Source organism: Triticum aestivum, chromosome 2B, assembly GCF_018294505.1.
Source record: "Triticum aestivum cultivar Chinese Spring chromosome 2B, IWGSC CS RefSeq v2.1, whole genome shotgun sequence".
Taxonomy (NCBI): Eukaryota; Viridiplantae; Streptophyta; class Magnoliopsida; order Poales; family Poaceae; genus Triticum; species Triticum aestivum.
In genome coordinates, this window is record NC_057798.1 from 571,357,661 (window position 1) to 571,383,470 (window position 25,810).

Consider the following 25,810-nt stretch of genomic DNA (forward strand, 5'->3'; position numbering starts at 1 on the left):
TTAGGGGAAAGATTTGCGCATGGGGATAATTTTCCCGGACTCGCAAAAATATGCTTGTTCCAAGAAAAAAAATAGAAAGGCCATGATAGAAAGATGTAAATTCAAACTCATTTGTATTTAATTCAAATGGGTTTGAACTAGGACTTGATAAAAGGAAGGTCCAAAAATGTTTGGATTTTTGGTGGAGCTCCGGAAAATGATGAAAGAAATATATGGCAAGGTTGGAGACCAAACTTGAAGCAGAAAAGGAACGAAATTATTTTTGCAAGTGTGTTATGATCAATTTTAAAAATGAAATATTTATTATAGCTCCCTAATAATAGTAGGAGACTTTGAATATGTTTTAAAGAGAAATCACAAGTTAATTCCCTCGATTTAAATGGATCGAAAAATCCATACAATTTATTTAGTTGAGGTTTTAAAATTAATGAAATGATGGCATGATGACATGATGCAATGCAAATGAAGCTAAGAAGAATGCAACAAACAAATACATCGCACGGCGAAACTCGGAATAGCTGGAAGTCTTCTGGAGCGTCGGTCTCGGGGCGTTACAATTAAGGACTCCTTTTAATATAGAACCGGAACAAAGCATTAGCACATAGTGAATACATGAACTCCTCAAACTACGGTCATCACCGAGAAGTATCCCGATTATTGTCACTTCGGGGTTGTCGGATCATAACACATAATAGGTGACTACAGACTTGCAAGATAGGATCAAGAACACACATATATTCATGAAAACATAATAGATTCAGATCTAAAATCATGGCACTCGGGCCCTAGTGACAAGCATTAAGCATAGCAAAGTCATAGCAACATCAATCTCAGAACATAGTGGATACTAGGGATCAAACCCTAACAAAACTAATTTGATTACATGGTAAATCTCATCCAACCCATCACCGTCCAGCAAGCCTACGATGGAATTACTCATGCACGGCGGTGAGCATCATGAAACTGGTGATGGAGGATGGTTGATGATGATGACGGCGATGAATCCCCCTCTCCGGAGCCCTGAACAGACTCCAGATCAGGCCTCCCGAGAGATATTAGGGCTTGGCGGCGGCTCCATATCGTAAAACGCAATGAAACTTCCTCTATGATTTTTTTCTCCACGAGACGGAATATATGTAGGTGGAGTTGAGGTCGACGGAGCCTCAGGGGGCCCACGAGACAGGGGGCGCGCCCAGGGGGGTGGGCGCGCCCCCCACCCTCATGTACAGGGTGTGGGCCCCCTGGTCTTAATTCTTTCTCTAGTATTTTTTATATTTTCCAAAACTTGCTTCCGAGGATTTTCAGGACATTCCGAGAACTTTTGTTTTCTACACATAAAACAACATCATGGCAGTTCTGTTGAAAACAGCGTTAGTCTGGGTTAAATTCATCCAAATCATGCAAGTTAGAGTCCAAAACAAGGGTGTTTGGAAAATTAGATACGTTGGAGACGTACCAACTCCCCCAAGCTTAAACCTTTGCTTGTCCTCAAGCAGTTCAGTTGATAAACTGAAAGTGATAAAGAAAAACTTTTACAAACTCTATTTGCTCTTGTTGTTGTAAACATGCAAAGCCAACATTCGGGTTTCAACAAATATTATGAACTAACCATACTCACAATAACACTTAGGTCTCACAATCACTCATATCAATGGCATAATCAGCTAGCGAGCCATAATAATAAAACTCCGATGACAACACTTTCTCAAAGCAATCATAACATGATATAACAAAATGATATCTCGCTAGCCCTATCTGAGACCGCAAAACATAAATGCAGAGCACCTTTAAGATCAAGGACTGACTAAACATTGTAATTCATGGTAAAAGAGATCCAGTCAAGTCATACCCAATATAAACCAATAGTAATGAATGCAAATGACAGTGTGCTCTCCAGCGGGTGCTTTTTAATAAGAAGGTGATCACTCAACATAAAAGTAAATAGATAGGCCCTTCGTAGAGGGAAGCAGAGATTTGTAGAGGTGCCAGAGATCGATTTTAAAATAGAGATTGAATAATATTTTGAGCGGCATACTTTCACTATCAACGCAACAACTACGAGATGGTTGTATCTTCCATACTACATGCATTATAGGCAGTTCCCAAACAGAATGGTAAAAGTTTATACTCCCCCACCACCAACAAGAATCAATCCATGGCTTGCTCGAAACAACGAGTGCCTCCAACTAACAACAACCCTGGGGGAGTTTTGTTTAATTATATTGTTTTGCTTTGATCTTTTTGGATCATGGGACTGGGCATCCCGGTTACCGGCCCTTTCTCATGAATGAGGAGCGGAGTCCACTCCTCTTGAGAATAACCCACCTAGCATGGAAGATATAGGCAGCCCTAGTTGAAACATGAGCTGCTCGAGCTACAAAACAGAATTTCATTTGAAGGTTTGGAGTTTGGCACATACAAATTTACTTGGAATGGCAGGTAGATACCGCATATAGGAAGGTATGGTGGACTCATATGGAACAAATTTGGGGTTTAAGGAGTTTGGATGCACAAGCAGTATTCCCGCTTAGTACAGGTGAAGGCTAGCAAAAGACTGGGAAGCGACCAACTGAGAGAGCGACAACAGTCATGAACATGCATTAAAATTAATTCACACCGAATACAAACATGAGTAGGATATAATCCACCATGAACATAAATATCGTGAAGGCTATGTTGATTTGTTTGAACTACATGCGTGAACATGTGCCAAGTCGAGTCACTCAATTTATTCAAAGGAGGATACCATCTCATCATACCACATCATAATCATTCTAATAGCATGTTGGCACGCAAGGTAAAACCATTATAACTCATAGCTAATCAAGCATGGCACAAGCAACTATAATCTCTAAATGTCATTGCAAATATGTTTACTTCATAATAAGCTGAACCAGGAATGATGAACTCATCATATTTACAAAAACAAGAGAGGTCGAGTTCATACCAGCTTTTCTCATCTCAATCGGTCCATCATATATCGTCATTATTGCCTTTCACTTGCACGACCGAACGGTGTGTATAATAATAATAGTGCACGTGCATTGGACTAAGCTGGAATCTGCAAGCATTCAACTCAAGAGAGAAGACAAAGTAATATGGGCTCTAAGTTAAATAAACAATCATGCATATGAGAGCCACTAAGCATTTTCAATATGGTCTTCTACTCTCGACCCCCAAAGGAAAGAAAAGAAAATAAAACTATTTACACGAGAAAGCTCCCAACAAGTAAAAAGAAGAACGAGAATTCTTTTTGGGTTTTAATTTTAATTCTACTACAAGCATGGAAAATAAACTAACTAATTTTTTGGTTTTTCTTAAGGTTTATCAAACACACAAGAAGAAAACTAGAAAAAGAAAATTAAACTAGCATGGATAATACAATGAAAGAGTATGAGCACCGACGACTAGAATAGTGTGTGAACATGAATGTAAAGTTGGTGAGAAATACGTACTCCCCCAAGCTTAGGCTTTTGGCCTAAGTTGGTCTAATGCCAAGGACCACGGCTACTCTCGCCGGTGTACTAAGGGGTGTAATCAGGATACCACGGGATGGCCATCTCCTCCGGATCCCACTGGTAAGATGATGTACGATAAGGGTCTAGTGCATGTTCCGGCTCAAGCTCAGGTTCTAGAGTGGATGCTTGGCCTCGATGAGCGTACACTGCTTCCGGCGTGACCAGAAAATTATCTGCAATCAAATCAAACAACAGAGGCGCAGGCAAAATAATAGTCTCATTGTGTTTGTTATTAAATCTCAGGTTATGCAGGAGCATCTTTTCTTTGTTGTCAACAATGAACTTATGTGCTACCATGCTCTTGTAATCTAAAATGTAAGGAGGTAATATTGTCTCCTCTTTCTCATGGTGCCTAATGGGTATCTCAAAATGTCTAGCAAGACGTGCGGCATAGATACCTCCAAAGATGGGGCCTTTTGTACGATTCAGGTTTAGCCGTTTAGCAATAACGGCACCCATACTAAAACTATTATCTCCAAACAAGGCATGGTGAAGAATGATAATATCAGGAACATTGAAGTTTCCACTATTTCCACGACCAATCAAGCATCTACTAGCAAATATGGCAAAGTAGCGTAAAACAGGAAAGTGATGCTAGAGATTCTCGCATCGGAACCCTTCTTTGGATCCCCTACAGTGATAGTGTTAACAAAGCCATCCACATCTTTACGATGTGGTTCCTCTAATTTTCCCTCAAAGGGTATCCTACATACCGCACAAAAATTACGTAAAGACATTTCCCTATATTCATCATAAAAATGAAATGATACTGAAGGCGGTGACTTCTTAGGATAATAATAAAAGTTTTGCACGAAAGTATTGGTGAGTAAGAGATACTGATCGATCCGGTCGTGGAGGAAGTCGGTGAGGCCTGCATTTTCAACCAAGGAATAAAAGTCTTCATGAATACCGACTTCTCTTAAGAAATCATCGCATGGCCATTCACATGGCCGTACTTCCGCGATGCGAGGAAGATTATACTTGGCCTTTTCCTTCTCTTTAGCTTGTTTTTCCTAGGAGCCTTGGCTAGAAGAGCCCCTCAAAAATCTCCTTAACATTTTCTAAAAATTTCTGGAATTTTTAGTAACTTCGAAATGAAAGTGAATAAAACTAAACAAGATTGATAGCAACTACTCCTACAAGTGCCTAGAGCCTATATCATGCATTAGAATTACTTGGGACCTCATAAATTTAACATACAAGCTCAAGAACATGGTCACCTATGCATCACAAATTTGCAATGAATAAAGCACTAGAACAAAAACTAATTGGACCAATGGAGGAGTCACATACCAAGCAACAATCTCCCAAAGCAGTTTTGTGAATGGAGCTTTGAGCAAGGAGATCGAAAATCACAGAAAAATGAGCTAGAACTCGTGCTTGAGATGGATGGGGATTTTTTTGGGAAGAAGATGGAGTGTGTGGGTGCTGGCATAAGTGGAGGGGGGCCACCAGGGGCCCACGAGACAGGGGGGCGCGCCCTCCACTCTCGTGGCCTGGTGCTTGCCCCTCCTATAGTGATTTCAGTGCCTAAAATCCTCAAATATTCCATAAAAAATCATACTAAATTTGCAGGGCATTTGGAGCACTTTTATTTTTGGGATATTTTGATTGCACGGATAAATCAGGAAACAGACAGATAATACTATTTTTGCTTTATTTAATCTAAATAACAGAAAGTAAAAAGAAGGTACAGAAGGTTGTGCCTTCTAGTTTCATCCATCTCATGATCATCAAAATGAATCCACTAACAAGGTTGATCAAGTCTTGTTAACAAACTCATTCCGAATAACACGGAACCGGAGAAATTTCGAATAACACTAAGTTACCTCAACAGGGATATGAACATCCCCAACAATAAGAATATCATATTTTTTCTTGACAGTAGGGAGAGGAAATTCATAACCTCCAATAATAATGGTTGGAACTTTTCCAATAGAATTGATGCTATGAACTTGAGATTGTTTCCTCGGAAAGTGTACCATATGCTCATTACCATTAACATAAAAAGTGATATTGCCTTTGTTGCAATCAATAACAGCCCCTACAGTATTCAAAAAAGGTCTACCAAGGATAATCGACATACTATCATCCTCGAGAATATCAAGAATAACAAAGTCCATTAAGATAGTGACATTTGCAACCACAACAGGCACATCCTCACAAATACCGACAGGTATAACAGTTGATTTATCAGCCATTTGCAAAGATATTTCAGTAGGTGTCAACTTCTTCAATTCAAGTCTACGATATAAAGAGAGAGGCATAACACTAACACCGGCTCCAAGATCACATAAATCAGTTTTAACATAATTTCTTTTAATGGAGCATGGTATAGTTGGTACCCTCAGATCTCCAAGTTTCTTTGGTATTCCACCCTTAAAAGTGTAATTAGCAAGCGTGGTGGAAATTTCAGCTTGCGGTATATTTCTTTTGTTTGTAATGATATCCTTCATATATTTAGCATAAGGATTTACTTTAAGCATATCAGTTAAGTGCATACGTAAGAAAGTAGGTCTAATCATTTCAGCAAAGCACTCAAAATCCTCATCATCCTTTGTCTTGGATGGTTTACGAGGAAAGGGCATGGGTTTCTGAACCCATGGTTCTCTTTCTCTACCTTGCTTCCTAGCAACAAAATCTCTCTTCTCATAACGTTGATTCTTTGATTGTGGGTTATCAAGATCAATAGCAGGTTCAGCTTCTACTTCATTATTTTTGCTAGGTTGAGCATCAACATGAACATTATCATTAACATTATTGCTAGGTTCATGTTCATCACCTGATTGTGTTTCAGCATTAGAGATGGAAATATCATTAGGGTTCTCAGGTGTGTCTACAATAGGTTCACTAGAAGCATGCAGTCCTATCATCTTTCTTTTTCTTCTTTTTGGAAGAACTCGGTGCCTCTAAATTATTTCTCTGAGAATCTTTCTCGACTCTCTTCATGATACAAAGGTTCCCGAGTCATTCTACCAGTTCTAGTAGCCACTCTAACAGCAAAGTCAGGTTTATTATTTAATTCATCAAGAAAATCGTTTTGAGCTTTAAGTACTTGCTCAGCTTGAGTAGCAACCATAGACGCATATTTGCTAGTGAGTTTAAGCTCGCCTTTAACTCTAGCCATATAATCACTCACGCGTCCTATCTCAAAAGTGTTATTCTTTAATTCTCTACCAACATAAGCATTAAAACTTTCTTGTCTAGCCATAAAGTCATCAAATTCATCTAAGCATGGGCTATGAAATTTAGTAGAGGGAATTTCAACTTTATCATATCTATAGAGAGAATTTACCTTTACTACCTGTGTCGGGTTATCAAGACAATGTGGTTCTTCAATAGGTGGTATATTAAGACCATGTATTTCTTCAATAGGTGGTAAATTCTTAACATCTTCAGCTTTTATACCTTTTTCTTTCATTGATTTCTTCGCCTCTTGCATATCTTCAGGACTGAGAAATAAAACACCTCTCTTCTTTGGAGTGGGTTTAGGAATAGGCTCAGGTGTTGGCTCAATTGGTTTAGGAATTGCCTCAGGAATTGGCTCAGGAAGAGTCCAATTATTTTCATAAGTCAACATATTATTCAATAGTAATTCAACTTCGTCGACTGTTCTTTCCCTAAAAACACAACCAAGACAACTATCCAAGTAGTCCTTGGAAGCATCGGTTAGTCCATTATAAAAGATATCAAGTATTTCATTTTTCTTAAGAGGATGATCAGGCAAAGAATTAAGTAATCGGAGAAGCCTCCCCCAAGCTTCTAGGAGACTCTCTTCTTTGATTTGCACAAAATTATATATTTCCCGCAAGGCAACTTGTTTCTTATGTGCAGGGAAATATTTAGTAGAAAAGTAATAAATCATATCCTGGGGACTACGCACACAACCAGGAGCAAGAGAATTAAACCAAGTCTTAGCATCACCCTTTAATGAGAACGGAAATATCTTGAGGATATAGAAATAGCGAGATTTATCATCATTAGTAAACAGGGTGGCTATATCATTCAACTTGGTAAGATGTGCCACAACAGTTTCAGATTCAAGGCCATAAAAAGGATCAGATTCAACCAAAGTAATTATCTCAGGATCAACAGAGAATTCATAACCCTTATAAGTAACACAGATATGTGAAGTAGCAAAAGCAGGGTCGGGTTTCATTCTAGCATTAAGAGACTACTACTTCCATTTAGCTAATAACTTTTTAAGATCATATCTATCTTTACAAGCAAAGATAGCTTTAGCAGCTTCCGCATTCATAACATAACCCTCAGGAACAACAGGTAATTCATAATCAGGGGGAGAACTTTCATCATCACTATCATCAATAATAGCATCTTCAATAATTTCATTCTCTCTAACCCTAGCAAGTTCTTCATCAAGAAATTCACCTAATGGCAAAGTGGTATCATGCATAGAAGTAGTTTCATCATAAGTATCATGCATAGCAGAAGTGGCATCATCAATAACATGCGACATATCAGAATTCATAGCAGTAGCAGGTTTAGGTGCCGCAAACTTACTCATAACAGAAGGAGAATCTAGTGCAGAGCTAGATGGCAGTTCCTTACCTCCCCTCGTAGTTGAGGGCAGAATCTTGGTTTTTGCGTCTTTCAAGTTCTTCATAGTGATCAATAGATATAAATCCCAAGTGACTCAAAGAATAGAGCTATACTCCCTGGCAACGGCGCCAGAAATTAGTCTTGATAACCCACAAGTGTAGGGGATCACAACAACTTTCGAGGGTAGAGTATTCAACCCAAATTTATTGATTCGACACAAGGGGAGCCAAAGAATATTATTGAGTATTAGCAGTTGAGTTGTAAATTCAACCACACCTGGATAACTTAGTATCTGCAGCAAAGTATTATGATAATAAAGGTAACAGTGGCAAAAGTAATATTTTTGGGTTTTGTAGTAATTGTAACAAGAGCAACGGAAAAGTAAATAAGCGAAGCACAATATGTGAAAAGCTCGTAGGTAATGGATCAGTGATGGATAATTATGTCAGATGTGATTCCTCATGTAATAGCTATAACATAGGGTGACATAGAACTAGCTCCAATTAATCAATGTAATGTAGGCATGTATTCCGAATATAGTCATACGTGCTTATGGAAAAGAACTTGCATGGCATCTTTTGTCCTACCCTCCCGTGGCAGCGGGGTCCTTATGGAAACTAAGGGATATTAAGGCCTCCTTTTAATAGAGAACCGGAACAAAGCATTAGCACATAGTGAATACATGAACTCCTCAAACTACGATCATCACCGAGAAGTATCCCGATTATTGTCACTTCGGGGTTGTCGGATCATAACACATAATAGGTGACTATAGACTTGCAAGATAGGATCAAGAACACACATATATTCATGAAAACATAATAGGTTCAGATATGAAATCATGGCACTCGGGCCCTAGTGACAAGCATTAAGCATAGCAAAGTCTCGCAACATCAATCTCAGAACATAGTGGATACTAAGGATCAAACCCTAACAAAACTAACTTGATTACATGGTAAATCTCATCCAACCCATCACCGTCCAGCAAGCCTATGATGTCTACTACACAACCTTCTTCCTGTAGACGTTGTTGGGCCTGCAAGTGCACAGGTTTGTAGGACAGTAGCAAATTTCCCTCAAGTGGATGACCTAAGGTTTATCAATCCGTAGGAGGCGTAGGATGAAGATGGTCTCTCTCAAACAACCCTGCAACCAAATAACAAAGAGTCTCTTGTGTCCCCAACACACCCAATACAATGGTAGATTGTATAGGTGCACTAGTTCGGCAAAGAGATGGTGATACAAGTGCAATATGGATGGTAGATAAAGGTATTTGTAATCTGAAATTATAAAAACAGCAAGGTAGCAAGCGAGAAAAGTGAGCACAAATGGTATTGCAATGGTAGGAAACAAGGCCTAGGGTTCATACTTTCACTAGTGCAAGTTCTCTCAACAATAATAACATACATGGTAGAAATATAACAAGCCCTCAACATGCAACAAAGAGTCACTCCAAAGACACTAATAGCGGAGAATAAACATAGAGATTATGGTAGGGTACGAAACCACCTCAAAGTTATTCTTTCGGATCGATATATTAAAGAGTTCGTACTAGAATAACACCTTAAGACACAAATCAACCAAAACCCTAATGTCACCTAGATACTCCATTGTCACCTCAAGTATCCGTGGGCATGATTATACGATATGCATCACACAATCTCAGATTCATCCAACCAACACAAAGTACTTCAAAGAGTTCCCCAAAGTCTCTACCAGAGAGCCAAGAACGTGTGCCAACCCCTATGCATAGGTTCATGGGCGGAACCCGCAAGTTGGTCACCAAAACATACATCAAGTGGCACGTGATATCCTATTGTCACCACAGATAAACACGGCAAGACATACATCAAGTGTTCTCAAATCAAAGACTCAAACCGATAAGATAACTTCAAGAGGGAAACTCAATTCATCACAAGAGAGTAGAGGGGGAGAGACATCATAAGATCCAACTATAATAGCAAAGCTCGGGATACATCAAGATCGTGCCATAGAGGGAACACGAGAGAGAGAGATCAAACACATAGCTACTGGTACATACCCTCAGCCTCGAGGGTGAACTACTCCCTCCTCGTCATGGATAGCGCCGGGATGATGAAGATGGCCACCGGTGATGGGTTCCCCCTCCGGCAGGGTGTCGGAACAGGCTTCCGAGAGGTTTTTTGTGGCTACAGAGGCTTGCGGCGGCGGAACTCCCAATCTATCTTGATATTCGATGGTTTTAGGGTACGTAGGCTTATATAGGCGAAAGAAGTCGGTCGGGGGGGGGGGGTGCTCAAGGGGTCCACAAGACAGGGGGCGCGCCTAGTAGGGGGGGGGGGCGCCACCTATCTCATGGGCTCCTCGAGTATCTTCTGACGTGGACTCCAAGTCTCCAGGATGATAATCTTCCAAAAAATCACGTTGCCGAAGGTTTCATTCCGTTTGGACTCCGTTTGATATTTCTTTCCTTCGAAATAATAAAACATGCAATAAAACAACAATATGGGCTGGGCCTCCGGTTAATAGGTTAGTCCCAAAAGTAATATAAAGGTGTATAATAAAGCCCGTAATCATGCAAAACAGATAATAAAATTGCATGAATGCTTCATAAATTATAGATACGTTGGAGACGTATCAGCATCCCCAAGCTTAATTCCTACTCATCCTCGAGTAGGTAAATGATAAAGAAAGAATTTATGAAGTGTGAATGCTATTAGGTGCACAAGTTTGATCAATGATAATTTCAATCACCTTTTCTAGCATGATTATATGTCATAATAGTTGTTCATCTCATAAAACTTTTCATAATCAAGTAACAAGCAATTCACATGTTAAAGCATAGACCATAAACTTTCTTGAAAACTAGCAAACTTCATTCTTAGTCATTAAACAATTTCAATTCATCTTACTTTCAGGAAGAGTCTATGTCAGAGCTTTGATTTAGCAAACTTCACATACTCAACTATCATATAGTATTCTACAATTGCTAACACTCACGCAATACTTGTGGTTATGAAGTTTTAATCAGACACAGAGAAAGATTGGGGCTTATAATGTTGCCTCCAAATGTATTCACCTTTGGGTGATGTCAACAATAATAGTTCATGCTAACGTACATCCAATTGGATATATATATCAGGATCACCCTAACACAAAGTGCTTGCCAAAGGATAAAATGAAAAAGGGAAAGGTGAAGATCACCTTGACTCTTGCATAAAGTAAAAGACATAAAGTAAAAGATAGGCCCTTCGCAGAGGGAAGCAGAGGTTGTCATGCGCTTTTAGGGTTGGATACACAAAATCTTAATGCGAAAGAATGTCACTTTATATTGCCCCTTGTATATGGACCTTTATTATCCAGTCCTTCGCTTTTATTGCTTCCATAACAAGTTCGTACAAAGCTTATTTTCTCCACACTAATAAGTCATGCATATTTAGAGAACAATTTTTATTGCTTTCACCGATGACAACTTACTTGAAGGATCTTACTCAATCCATAGGTATGTATGGTGGACTCTCATGGCAAAACTGGGTTTAAGGAAATTTGGAAGCACAAGTAGTATCTCTACTTGGTGCTAGGAATTTTGGCTAGCATGAGGGGGAAAGGCAAGCTCAACATGTTTGAATGATCCATGACAATATACTTTAACTAAGATGCGAGAAAACATAACCCATTATGTTGTCTTCCTTGTCCAACATCAAGTCTTTATCATGTCACACATAATGAATGATCACAATTATAAAAGATGTCTATGATAATATATTTATATGTGAAATCTCTCTTACTTCAATATTCTTTCATGAATTGTTAAAATGACTAAAACAATGCTTGCTAACCGTCAATAAATTTACAACCTCTACTTCTTAGATGTGAAGTCATTACTCCCCATGGGATAAGCAAATGAAACATATATAATTTCAGATTTATGACATTCAACTCATTCAACCATCTACTCATAGGATATAAGTGAAGCACACGAGTAAATGAAAAACTACTCCAACAAGATATAAGTGAAGATCAGTGAGTAGCAAAATAATCATGTAACTATGTGAAGACTCTCTCTCATTTAAGAATTTCAGATCTTGGTATTGTATTCAAACAGCAAGCAATGCAAAATAAAATGACATTGCAAGGATAGCACAACTCATGTGAAGAAGCAAAAACTTAGGCTCAACCGATACTAACCGATGATTGTTGAAGAAGAAAGGTGGGATGCCTACCGGGGCATCCCCAAGCTTAGATGCTTGAGACTTATTGAAATATTATCTTGGGGTGACTTGGGCATCCCCAAGCTTTAACTTTTGTGTCTCCTTAATTCCTCTCATATCACGGTTTCTCTTTTTATCAAAAGCTTCATTCACAACAAACTCAACAAGAACTCGTGAGATAGGTTAGTATAAACCAATGCAAAACCTTATCATTTTCTACTGTAACAAATCACTAAAATTATTATTCAACATTGCATACTAAATGCCTCTGCATATTTAATACTCCTATTCTTAAATAGAATCATTAAACAAGCAAACATATGCAAACAATGCAAACATAACAGCAATCTGCCAAAACAGTACAGTCTGTAAAGAATGCAAGAGTATCAATACTTCCCTGACTCCAAAAATTATGAGCTAGAATTCCCACTATAATAAATTTATCAGAGCTAATATGCAAAAAGATTCAATGTTATACCATTCTTTGACTTTTCTAGGGAATTTTTGCAACAGAGGTAAACTTTCTGTTTTCAAACAGCAACATGTATACTAGCAAAATAAGCATGGTAAAGGCTATCCTTGACATTTTTATTGAAACTAAAGTTGCAAAACATCAATATAAATACCAGCAAGCAAATACTAACAAAATAAAATGACGCTCCAAGCAAAACACATATCATGTGGAATAAAAATATAACTCCAAGTAAAGTTACCGATGAACAAGGACGAAAGAGGGGATGCCTTCCGGGGCATCCCCAAGCTTGGGATTTTGGTTATCCTTTAATATCTTGGGGTGCCATGGGCATCCCCAAACTTAGGCTCTTTCCACTCCTTATTCCATAGTTTATCGAATCTCTACCCAAAACTTGAAAACTTCAACCACACAAAACTCAAAACAAAACTCGTAAGCTCCATTAGTATAAGAAAATAAAACCACCACTTAGGTACTGTAATGAACTCATTCTAAATTCATATTGGTGTAATATATACTGTATTCCAACTTCTCTATGGTTCATACCACTTAATACTAGCCATAGATTCATCAAAATAAGCAAACAACACAATGAAAACAGAATCTGTCAAAAACAGAACAGTCTGTAGTAATCTGTATCAAACGTATACCTATGGAACCCCAAAAATTATGAAATAAATTTCTGTACCTGAGGAATTTGTATATTAATCATCTGCAAAAAGAATAAACCTAAAATCACTCTCCAGTAAAAATTGGCAGCTAATCTCGTGAGCGCTAAAGTTTCTGTTTTTTACAGCATGATCACATAAACTTCACCCAAGTCTTCCCAAAGGTTCTACTAGGCACTTTATTGAAATAAAAGCTATAAAACATGATTACTACAGTAGAATAATCATGTGGACACACAAAAACAGTAAGGGTAAATATTGGCTTGTCTCCCAACAAGCGCTTTTCTATAATGCCTTTCTAGCTAGGCATGATGATGGCAATGATGCTCACATAAAAGATAAGAATTAAAACATAATGGGAGCATCATGAAGCATATGACTAGCACATTTAAGCCTAACCCACTTCCTATGCATAGGGATTTTGTGAGCAAACAAATTATGGGAACAATAATCAACTAGCATAGGAAGGCAAAACAAGCATAGCTTCAAAACTTTAAGCACATAGAGAGGAAACTTGATATTCTTGCAATTCCTACAAGCATATGTTCCTCCCTCATAATAATTTTCAGTAGCATCATGAGTGAATTCAACAATATAACCAGAACCTAAAGCATTCTTTTCATGATCTACTTGCATAGAAAATTTACTACTCTCCACATAAGCAAAATTCTTCTCATGAATAGTAGTGGGAGCAAACTCAACAAAATAATTATCATGCGAGGCATAACCCAATTGAAAACTAAAATCATGATGACAAGTTTCATGGTTATCATTATTCCTAATAGCATACAATTTATCATAATAATCATCATAGATAGCAACTTCATTCTCATCATAATCGATTGAAACCTCTCCCAAGATAGTGGAATTACTAAATAAAGTTGACACTCTTCCAAATCCACTTTCATATTCATCACAATAAAATTCAACATCCTCCAAAATAGTGGGATCACTACTTCCTAAAGTTGACACTCTTCCGAACCCACTTTCATCAATATAATCATCATAGGTAGGAGGCATGCTATCATCATAACAACTTTGCATATCAAAACTTGGGATGCTAAAAATATCATCTTCACTAAACGTAGCATCCCCAAGCTTGGGACAAACATTAATTTAAGAAAATATATTCTCAAATATGTCATTCTCATCAAACATAGCTTCCCCAAGCTTGGGACTTTTCATATCATAAGCATAATCACTCTCATCATTAATAGTATGGATAGCACCAATAGTATAGCAATTATCATCATCACAATGAGTAGTAGGAGCAACATCATTTGGGAGGGATACCTTTTTACCTTTGTTGCCCCTTCTTTTCCTTTTCTTTTTCACATTATGTGTGAGTTCAACCTTCCTCTTTGAGCTCCTTATTGACGAGATTGGTTGAATAGAAAGCTCCTCCTCGTTACCTGATTCATCATAAGAAATAATAGGAGGATATTGGGAAGTCTCTTCCCGTTCATTAGTATTCTCAACATCTTTTATTTGCTTTCTTTTCTTTAGGTAATTGGCAATATAAGGATTTTCAATGCAATTCTCTGCACAATACAAATAAATCTTCTCTAGATCAATATCAAGGAATTTTTTATGGGCAAATTCTGGAAGGTCCTTAAGTAAACGTTTCAATTCTTCATAACCCAAAAGTAAACTAAGTTCATTGTAATGTGCAAGGGAGATCAAATCATCACAATTTTTGGACACGATTCGATCATGAAACAATTTGCATTGGAGATGTAAATGACCACGTTCATTGCAAAGTTCACAAGTACGGCAAAGGAATTTTAAATTTTCAGCACTCACATCTAGCCTTTCTTGCAACCATTTAGTTTCTAAATGCTTATGCCTCTTGCAATAAATATCTTCTCTATTAGGTGTGTTCATGCAAACATGCACTCCAGAAAAGTTGACATGCTCATAAGAGATATTTTCATCATGACTAGAGCAATCATCATTAATACTATGGATATTCAAGGAGTTCATACTAACAACATTGCAATCATGCTCATCATTCAAAGATTTAGTATCAAGCATTCTAATGCATTCTTCTTCTAGAACTTGAGCACAATTTTACTTTCCATCAAACTCACGAAAGATATTAAAAAGAAGAAGCGTCCGAGACAAACTTAACTCCATTTTTTGTAGTTTTCTTTTATAAACTAAACTAGTGATAAAACAAGAAACAAAAAGATTCGATTGCAAGATCTAAAGATATACCTTCAAGCACTCACCTCCCCGGCAACGGCGCCAGAAAAGAGCTTGATGCCTACTTCACAACCTTCTTCTTGTAGATGTTGTTGGGCCTGCAAGTGCACAGGTTTGTAGGACAGTAGCAAATTTCCCTCAAGTGGATGACCTAAGGTTTATCAATCCGTAGGAGGCATAGGATGAAGATGGTCTCTCTCAAACAACCCTGCAACCAAATAACAAAGAGTCTCTTGTGTCCCCAACACACCCAATACAATGGTAGATTGTATAGGTGCACTAGTTCGGCGAAGAGATGGTGATACAAGTGCAATATGGATGGTAGATAAAGGTATTTGTAATCTGAAATTATAAAAACAGCAAGGTAGCAAGCGATAAAAGTGAGCACAAACGGTATTGCAATGGTAGGAAACAAGGCCTAGGGTTCATACTTTCACTAGTGCAAGTTCTCTCAACAATAATAACATATATGGTAGAAATATAACAAGCCCTCAACATGCAACAAAGAGTCACTCCAAAGACACTAATAGCGGAGAACAAACGTAGAGATTATGGTAGGGTACGAAACCACCTCAAAGTTATTCTTTCGGATCGATCTATTAAAGAGTTCGTACTAGAATAACACCTTAAGACACAAATCAACCAAAACCCTAATGTCACCTAGATACTCCATTGTCACCTCAAGTATCCGTGGGCATGATTATACGATATGCATCACACAATCTCATATTCATACAACCAACACAAAGTACTTCAAAGAGTGCTCCAAAGTCTCTACCGGAGAGTCAAGAACGTGTGCCAACCCCTATGCATAGGTTCATGGCCGGAACCCGCAAGTTGGTTACCAAAACATACATCAAGTGGCACGTGATATCCCATTGTCACCACAGATAAACACGGCAAAACATACATCAAGTGTTCTCAAATCAAAGACTCAATCCGATAAGATAACTTCAAGAGGGAAACTCAATTCATCACAAGAGAGTAGAGGGGGAGAGACATCATAAGATCCAACTATAATAGCAAAGCTCGGGATACATCAAGATCGTGCCATAGAGGGAACACGAGAGAGAGAGATCAAACACATAGCTACTGGTACATACCCTCAGCCTCGAGGGTGAACTACTCACTCCTCATCATGGATAGCGCTGGGATGATGAAAATGGCCACCGGTGATGGGTTCCCCCTCCGTCAGGGTGTCGAAATGGGCTCCCGAGAGGTTTTTGGTGGCTACAGAGGCTTGCGGCGGCGGAACTCCCGATCTATCTTGATATTCGATGGTTTTAGGTACGTAGGCTTATATAGGCGAAAGAACTCGGTCAGGGGGTGCTCGAGGAGTCCACAAGACAGGGGGGCACGCCCAGTAGGGGGGGCTATATCGTGGGCTCCTTGAGTATCTTCGGATGTGGACTCCAAGTCTCCAGGATGATAATCTTCGAAAAAATTATGTTGCCGAAGGTTTCATTCCGTTTGGAGTCCGTTTGATATTCCTTTCCTTCGAAATGCTGAAACAGGCAATAAAACAACAATATGGGCTGGGCCTCCGGTTAATAGGTTAGTCCCAAAAGTAATATAAAAGTGTATAATAAAGCCCGTAATCATGCAAAATAGATAATGAAATAGCATGAATGCTTCATAAATTATAGATATGTTGGAGACGTATCATCCTACGATGGAATTACTCACGCACGGCGGTGAGCATCATGAAATTGGTGATGGAGGATGGTTGATGATGACGACAACAACAAATCCCCCTCTTCGGAGCCCCAAACGGACTCCAGATCAGCCCTCCTGAGAGAGATTAGGGCTTGGCAGCGGTTCCGTATCGTAAAACGCGATGAAATTTCCTCTCTGATTTTTTTCTCCATGAGACGGAATATATGGAGTTGGAGTTGAGGTCGGCGGAGCCTCAGGGGGCCCATGAGACAGGGGGCGCGCCCAGGGGGGTGGGCGCTCCCCCTACCCTCGTGGACAGGGTGTGGCCCCCCTGGTCTTGATTCTTTCTCCAGTATTTTTTATATTTTCCAAAACTTGCCTCCGAGGATTTTCAGGACATTCCGAGAACTTTTGTTTTCTACACATAAAACAACATCATGGCAGTTCTGCTGAAAACAACGTCAGTCCGGGTTAGTTTCATCCAAATCATGCAAGTTGGAGTCCAAAACAAGGGCAAAAGTGTTTGGAAAAGTAGATACGTTAGAGACGTATCAGCCATCCATGAAACCACGCACGAGCAGGTGGTCCTGCACCTGTCTGGAATCCGGGTCCATAAGGCTCCTCAGCTTGCATCTTCGATGTGGACATCTTATCTCCGTCTCATTCTTTTGAAGCATCTCGGCCTTCGTGGAGCTCAAAAACCTATTCACGATGCCTTCAGTCATCGTGCGGACCATGGTAGCCTGCGGGGTAGAGCAAAATGATATTTTAGACCCAATTTTTTTTGGCATGACTTATCCTAAAAATAGGACCAAAAAGAATGCATAGTGCCAAATTCTCGCCGAAACGGAAATGAATCAACATTCCGGCAAAATATTGGCAACTATCACATTTCAAATACCGGTACCTCCAAACACAAACATATGCAACACCACAAACATACATAGATCTAGGCCATAAAAAGTGTGCACGTTGTTGGAGGGAGAAAAAAGTAGATCTAGAACATAAAGAAAGCTTTCCCCTTACTTACCTATCAAAAAAAAGGAAATTTAACCACTTAATTTGGGTGAATCTGTTGTGCAAATGAGGTGAGGAGGACGAGGCAGCCGAGACCAAGCTAGGTAGAGGTGGAGAGAATGAAGTGGGGAAAGTGAGTGTGGTAGGTGGCTGTCAAAAATATATAGATGCTCCCAGATTACCAATGGCGCACCTCCTAAGAAAGCGCCATTGGTAACCAGGGTTACTAATGGCGCACCTGGTGTGTGGTGCACCATTACAAGTTTTGAAAAAAATGTTAGTAGTGGCGCACCGCGGGTGTGGTGCGCCATTACTAGTTTTGAAAAAAAAATGTTAGTAGTGGCGCACCGTGGGTGTGGTGCACCATTACTAGTTAAAACTAGTAATGGCGCACTGCCCCTGGAGCGCCACTGCTAAGTCTGGGTAAGGGTGTGGGGCCAGGACAAAACTAGTAATGGCGCACCAAACACCAGGAGCACCATTAGTGATATGGCCACTAATGGCGCACCTATATCTGGTGCGCCACTGCCATATAGCAGTGGCACACCACATACGTGGTGCGCCATTAATGTCCATATTAGCTATAGCCGTTTTTCTAGTAGTGTTACAGTCATGAAACCCAACCATAGCATTAAGTATCAAGTCCTCTTTACTCCCATACACCATAACCCACATAATCGGGTTTAAGCTTCTATCACTCTCGCAACCCACCATAAGCGAACCATTAACATATTGCAACACCCTACAGCGGGGGCCCCTCACATTTGCGCGAGAATGGAGGGCACCGTAGGACAACACCATAAATAAAATATACAATCATACCAACCAAGATCATGATTAACCCATAGGACAAAACGGATCTACTCAAACATCATAGGATAACCATAGATCATTGGGAAATAATTTATGGAGTTGAGCAGCATGTTTAAGTAGAGATTACAGCGGAGAGAAGGGGTGTTACACCACTGCATAGAGGGGGAGAGAGTTGGTGATGATGGTAGCAAGATTGTTGATGTAGATTGCCGTCATGATCCTATTCCAGGCGGCACTTCGGCGCCACCGGGAGAGAGGGGGAGAGAGCCCCCCTCCTTTTTCTTCTTCCTTGGGCTCCCTCCTAGATGGGAGGAGGGTTCCCCCTCTGGTACATGGTCTCCATGGCGGCGGAGGGGCAGGAGCCCCTCCGAGATTGGATCTCCCTCTCTATTCTCTTCTGTTTCGCGCTGCCAAGATCTGGCCAAAAACCGTTTCTTATATTCCTGGAGATTCGTAACTCCGATTGCGCTGATCTTTTTACATGATTTTTTTCCTGATATAAGCTTCCTTGCACCCAAAGTAGATCTCCAACCAACGTACAAGGTGAGCACAACCCACCACCACGCGCCAGGGGCCTGGGGCGTCACTGGTGTCTCGTGGTCTGTGTGGGCCTCCGTTTGCGGTGATTCCAACTCCTAAAGTTCACAAATATTCCAAACAAAATCTCCGTAGAGTTTCATCACGTTTGGACTTCGTTTGATATGGATTTTCTGCGATACAAAAACATGCAACAAACAGGAACTGACACTAGGCACTGGATAAGTAAGTTAGTCCAAATAAATCATATAAAAGGTTGTCAAAAGTATGTAAAAGTTGAATAATATTGGCATGAAACAATCAAAAAATATAGATACGATGGAGATGTATCAGCATCCCCAAGCTTAATTCCTGCTCGTCCTTGAGTAGGTAAATGATAAAAATGATATTTTTTGATGCGGAATGCTACCTAGCATAAACTTGATCATATATCTAGTCATGGCATGAATATTAGACATAAGTGATTCAACAATAGTCTATAATTTGACATAAAGACATCAATACTCAGGCATCCCAACAAACAATCATGTCTTTCAAAATATCAACGCTAAAGAAAGTTATCCCTACAAAATCATATAGTCTTGTCATGCTCTGTCTTCCTAACACAAAGTATAAATCATGTACTATCCCGGTGTCAGCCAATCAATTGGTTCATACTTTTTAACGCGCTTCAACTTTTTCAACCCTCATGCAATACATGAGCGCAAGCCATGGATATAGCACTACGGGTGGAATAGAGTATGACGATGGGGATAAATATAGATAAGACAAAAATTAAGAAAGTCTCACATCAACGCTATTAACCAATGGACTATGGAGATGCCCATCAATCGATATCAATGCGAGGAGTAGGGATTGCCATGCAATGAATGCACTAAGAGCTCTAAGTGTATGAAATCTCCATATGAAAACTAAGTCGGTGTGCATATAATCCTATAATGAAATATTCCCACTAGTATATGAAAGTGACAACATATGAGACTCTCCATATAAAAAACATGGTGCTACTTTGAAGTACAAGTGTGGTAAAGGATACTAACAATGCCCCTTCTCTCTTTGTTTATTTTTTCTTTTTCTTTTTTTCTTTCTTTTTTCTTTCTTTTTTCTTCTACTTTTTTCTTCTTTTTTTCTTTTCTCTCTCTCTCATTGTCCGGAGTCTCATCCCGACTTGTGGGGGAATCATAGTCTCCATCATCCTTTCCTCACTGGGGCACTGCTCTAAAAATGATGATCATCACACTTCTATTTACTTATAACTCAAAAGGAATAAAAATTACAACTCGGTACCTACAACAAAATATGACTCTATATGAATGCCTCTTACAATGTACCAGGGTGTGCAATGATCTAGCGTAACATGTATGAAAAATGATGAACGGTGGTTGAGCCACAAACACTATGTCAACTATATGGTCATGCAAAGCAATATGACAATGAATGCTCAAGTCATCAAATGGAAGCGGTGGAAGTTGCATGGCAATATATCTCGAAATGGCCATGGAAAAGCCATAATAGGTAGGTATGGTCGCTGTTTTGAGGAAGATATAATAAGGCTTATATGTGATAGAGTGTATCATATCACGGGGTTTGGATGCACCTGCGAAGTTTGTACCAAATCTTGAGGTGAGAAAGGGCAATGCACGGTACCGTAGAGGCTAGCAAATTGCGGAAAGGTAAGAGTGCGTATAATCCACGGACTCACATTAGTCATAAAGAACTCACATACTTATTGCAAAAGTTTATTAGCCCTGGAAGCAAAGTAATACTATGCATGCCCCTAGGGGGGAGGTTGGTAGGAGTTAACACTCGCGCGCCCCCGACCTTCACACAAAGATAGACAATCAAGGATAAATTGCGCTCCGACTTTCATAGCATAACGAGAGACTATACGTGCATGCTTCGGGAATCACAAACCTCAACACCAATATTCTTACTAACCACAACCGTTTACTAGTACTTCCCACATATTCCATCTCTATATCGCAAACTATTGCAAGGAATCAAACATATCATATTCAATTATCCATAAGCTTTATGTAGGATTTTATGACTAACCACGCAATTGACCAGTTCCATTTTTCTCTCTAAATGGACGTAAGTGAAGCATGAGAGTTTGATTCTTTCTACATAAGATCATGCTCTAACAAATGTAAGTGAAGCAAAAGAGCATTCTACGAACATTGGTTTTCTATGTGAAGAGAAACAGGCAATCCAAACTTCAAACGATATAAGTGAAGCGCATGAAGCATTCTATAAAGCCATACTCAAAAGATATAAGTGAAGTGCAATGAGCATTCTATAAATCAACCATGGACTATCTCATACCAGCATGGTGCATAAAAGCAAAGTGAAAAGTAAATGCAAAAGGCGCTCCAAGATTTGCACATGTGAACGAAACAAATCCAAAAACATACCGATACTTGTTGAAGAAAGATGGATGCCTTCCGGGGCATCCCCAAGCTTAGACGCTCGATTCTCCTTGAATATTTACTAGGGGTGCCTTGGGCATCCCCAAGCTTGAGCTCTTGCCTCTCCTCCTTCTCCTCATATCGAGACCTCCTCGTTCTTCGAACACTTCATCCATAGAAAAACTCAACAGAAATAAATGACTCTCTAAAACTTCCGGGTTGTCTCCCTAGCAGCAATTTCTTTAAAGCCATTAAGCTAGGCATAAAGTGCTCAAGTAATGAATCCATCCGGATCCCAAGGTATATCAAAGCCAATTTTAATTAACAATAATTTGGCATTTAGTAGTGAGCACAAAGAAACATATTTCATGCAATGACGAAGTCTAACTCTCTTCATATGCATCGGCATGTCATACAAGAACAATTCATGCACATCAAGTAAAGGCCAATACATAACATCAGTATTTTCTTGCAATTTTTTCGTGTTGGAAACATAGAGAGGTGGGGATGTAGTTCCTCTCTCATAATAATTGCAAGTAGGAGCAGCAAGCACATGCATATTACATTCATCAAAATTACCATGTGCAACGGTAAAAGGCAACCCATCAATATAATCCTTAATAAGAACAAACTTCTTTGATATAGTGTAGTTTGAAGAATTCAAAAAGATAATAGGACTTTCATGTGTGGGTGCAATAGCAACAATTTCATGTTTAACATAAGGAACAATAGCAAGTTCATCTCCAATAGCATAATTCATATTGGCATCTTGGCCACAAGCATAGCAAGCATCATCAAAAAGGAATATTTCAAATGAATCAACGGGATCATAGCAATTATCATAGCATTCAGCCTTTGGTAAGAATGAAGGGACATTAAACAATGTATGAGTTGAAGAGTTACTCTCATTAGAAGGTGGGCATGGGTAGCTAATCCGCTCTTCCTCCTTTTGTTCTTCTCTCGCCTCATCATCTTTTTCATCCAATGAGCTCACAGTTTCATCAATTCCTTCTTCCATAGACTCCTGCAAAACATTAGTCTCTTCTTGTACAGTGGAGACTCTCTCAATAAATGCATCAATATCGGAATTGTATTTGTAATTATTATAGCAATATTTGAGGATGGCAAAATTTTCAGGTCTATAAACATCATCATCAAAAGCTTCATACTTTATAAACAAAGATTCAATTTCATAAGCACCCTTAAAAGCAACAAATTCTTCTATTCATTCCACATCATATTAATCATATATACCATTAGCATAAGAAGCTAAGGTTTCATTATCATTAAATTTGCATGAAAAGGGAAGGTGTGGAGCATTCATCCTAGAGCAACAAGTATAATCATATCTCAAGCATAGCTCCCGAGCATACCAATGCAACATATGAATTTGATCCCATAACAATTTCCCTTTTTGTGTCAAGCAATAATCCCTAAAGTATTCATGTTGATCCAACGTTACTCCCATTATCAAGTTGAATGGGGTTTTCTCAGGATTATCAAAGTAGTGCATAACATATTTCACATAACGAGCATCGAGGGTTTTAGGAGGTTCCCCATCTCCATGAGTAGCAAGTACCACTAATTTTTTTGGTGTTTTGTGTTCCATATCCATACTAAAGATAGAGAACAACTTAGAACAGAAAATAAAAACTACTTAGTGATAAAGAAAACAAGCACACACGAGAATATTCACCCCAAGCTATTGCTCCCCAGCAATGGCGCCAGAAAAAGGTCTTGATAACCCACAAGTATAGGGGATCGTTTGTAGCCTTCTTCGATAAATAAGAGTGTCGAACCCAACGAGGAGCTAAAGGCAGAACAAATATTCCCTCAAATTCTATCGAGCACCGATAAAACTCTACGCACACTTGACGTTTGCTTTACCTAGAACAAGTATGAAACTATTTTGCAAGAATAAAACTACGAGTAGTTTGCGAGAATAAAACTACGAATAAAATGCAAGGTAGTAAACGTGGATAGCTTTTGTCAATAAGAAAGACATTTGTCCCTAGGCAATCGATAACAAGTACCAATAATCATTCCTATAATTTTATATGAGGGAGAGGCATGAGCTAACATACTTTCTCTACTTGGATCATATGCACTTATGATTGGAACTCTAGCAAGCATCCACAACTACTAAAGATCATTGAGGTCGTGAAACCCAACCATAGCATTAAGTATCAAGTCCTCTTTACTCCCATACGCCATAACCCACCTACTCGGGTTTAAGCTTCTATCACACTCGCAACCCACCATAAGCGAACCATGACCATATGGCAACACCCTACAGCGCCCCCCCTCACGTTTGCACGAGAATGGAGGGCACCGTAGGACAACACCATAAATAAAATATACAATCATACAAACCAAGATCACGATTAACCCATAGGACAAAATGGATCTACTCAAACATCATACGATAACCATAGATCATTGGGAAATAATATATGGAGTTGAGCACCATGTTTAAGTAGAGATTATGGCGGAGAGAAGGGGTGTTACACCGCTGCATAGATGGGGAGAGAGTTGGTGATGATGGTAGCAAGATTGTTGATGTAGATTGCCGTCACGATCCTAGCCCCGGCGGCACTCTGGCGCCACGGGGAGAGAGGGGGAGAGAGCCCCCCTCCTCCTTCTTCTTCCTTGGCCTCCCCCCTAGATGGGAGGAAGGTTCCCCCTTTGGTCCATGGTCTCCATGGCGGCGGAGGGGTAGGATCTCCTCCGAGATTGGACCTCCTCTCTGTTTTCTGCTATTTCACACTGCCGAGATCTGGCCGAAGACCGTTGCTTATATTCCCGGAGATCCGTAACTCCGATTGCGCTGATATTTTTACACGATTTCCCCCCTGATATAAGCTTCCTTGTGCCCGAAGTAGAGCTCCAACCAACGTACGAGTGAGCGCAACCCACCACCATGCACTAGGGGCCTGGGGCACGCCCTGGTGTCTCGTGGTCTGTGTGGGCCTCCATTTGCGGTGATTCCAACTCCTAAAATTCACAAATATTCCAGAATAATTCTTTGTAGAGTTTCATCACGTTTGGACTTTGTTTGATATGGATTTTCTGTGATACAAAAACGTGCAACAAATAGGAACTGGCACTGGGCACTGGATAAGTAAGTTAGTCCAAATAAATCATATAAAAAGTTGCCAAAAGTATGTAAAAGTTGAATAATATTGGCATGAAATAGTCAAAAATTATAGATACGACGGAGACGTATCAATTGGAACTTAGTCTTTTGGTCCTAGGAACTCCCCTTTGTATAATAGGTTGAGTCCCTAGTGAGGGAATTGTGGACTAAGGGGTCCTCGGGGGCCCGACCCATTGGATGTGAGCTGTACTGGTGAAGCCGTATAACGACAGAAAATCCATGAAGTTGTGGTGTGCCCTCCAAGTCAAGGATAGGCAGGATTTCTCCGCCTCTCATTGTAATCAATCCCCTGTAACCCTAACCCTATCGGTGTCTATATAAACCGAGGGTTGTAGTCTTAGGGTTAGAGCTACATACATCACCTCATCTCCTTAGGGTTTAGCTCATGCTGATCTTGAGGTAGATCCACTCTGTAACCATATACACATCCAATATAATCAAGCAGGACGTAGGGTATTACCTCTTTGAGAAGGAACAAACCTGGGTAAACACCATGTTCATCGTCCCTTGTTCCCCATTGATCCAAGATCTACAGCTCGGGACCCCCTACCCGAGGTTTGCTGGTTTTGACACCGACATTGGTGCTTTCATTGAGAGTTCCGCTGTTGG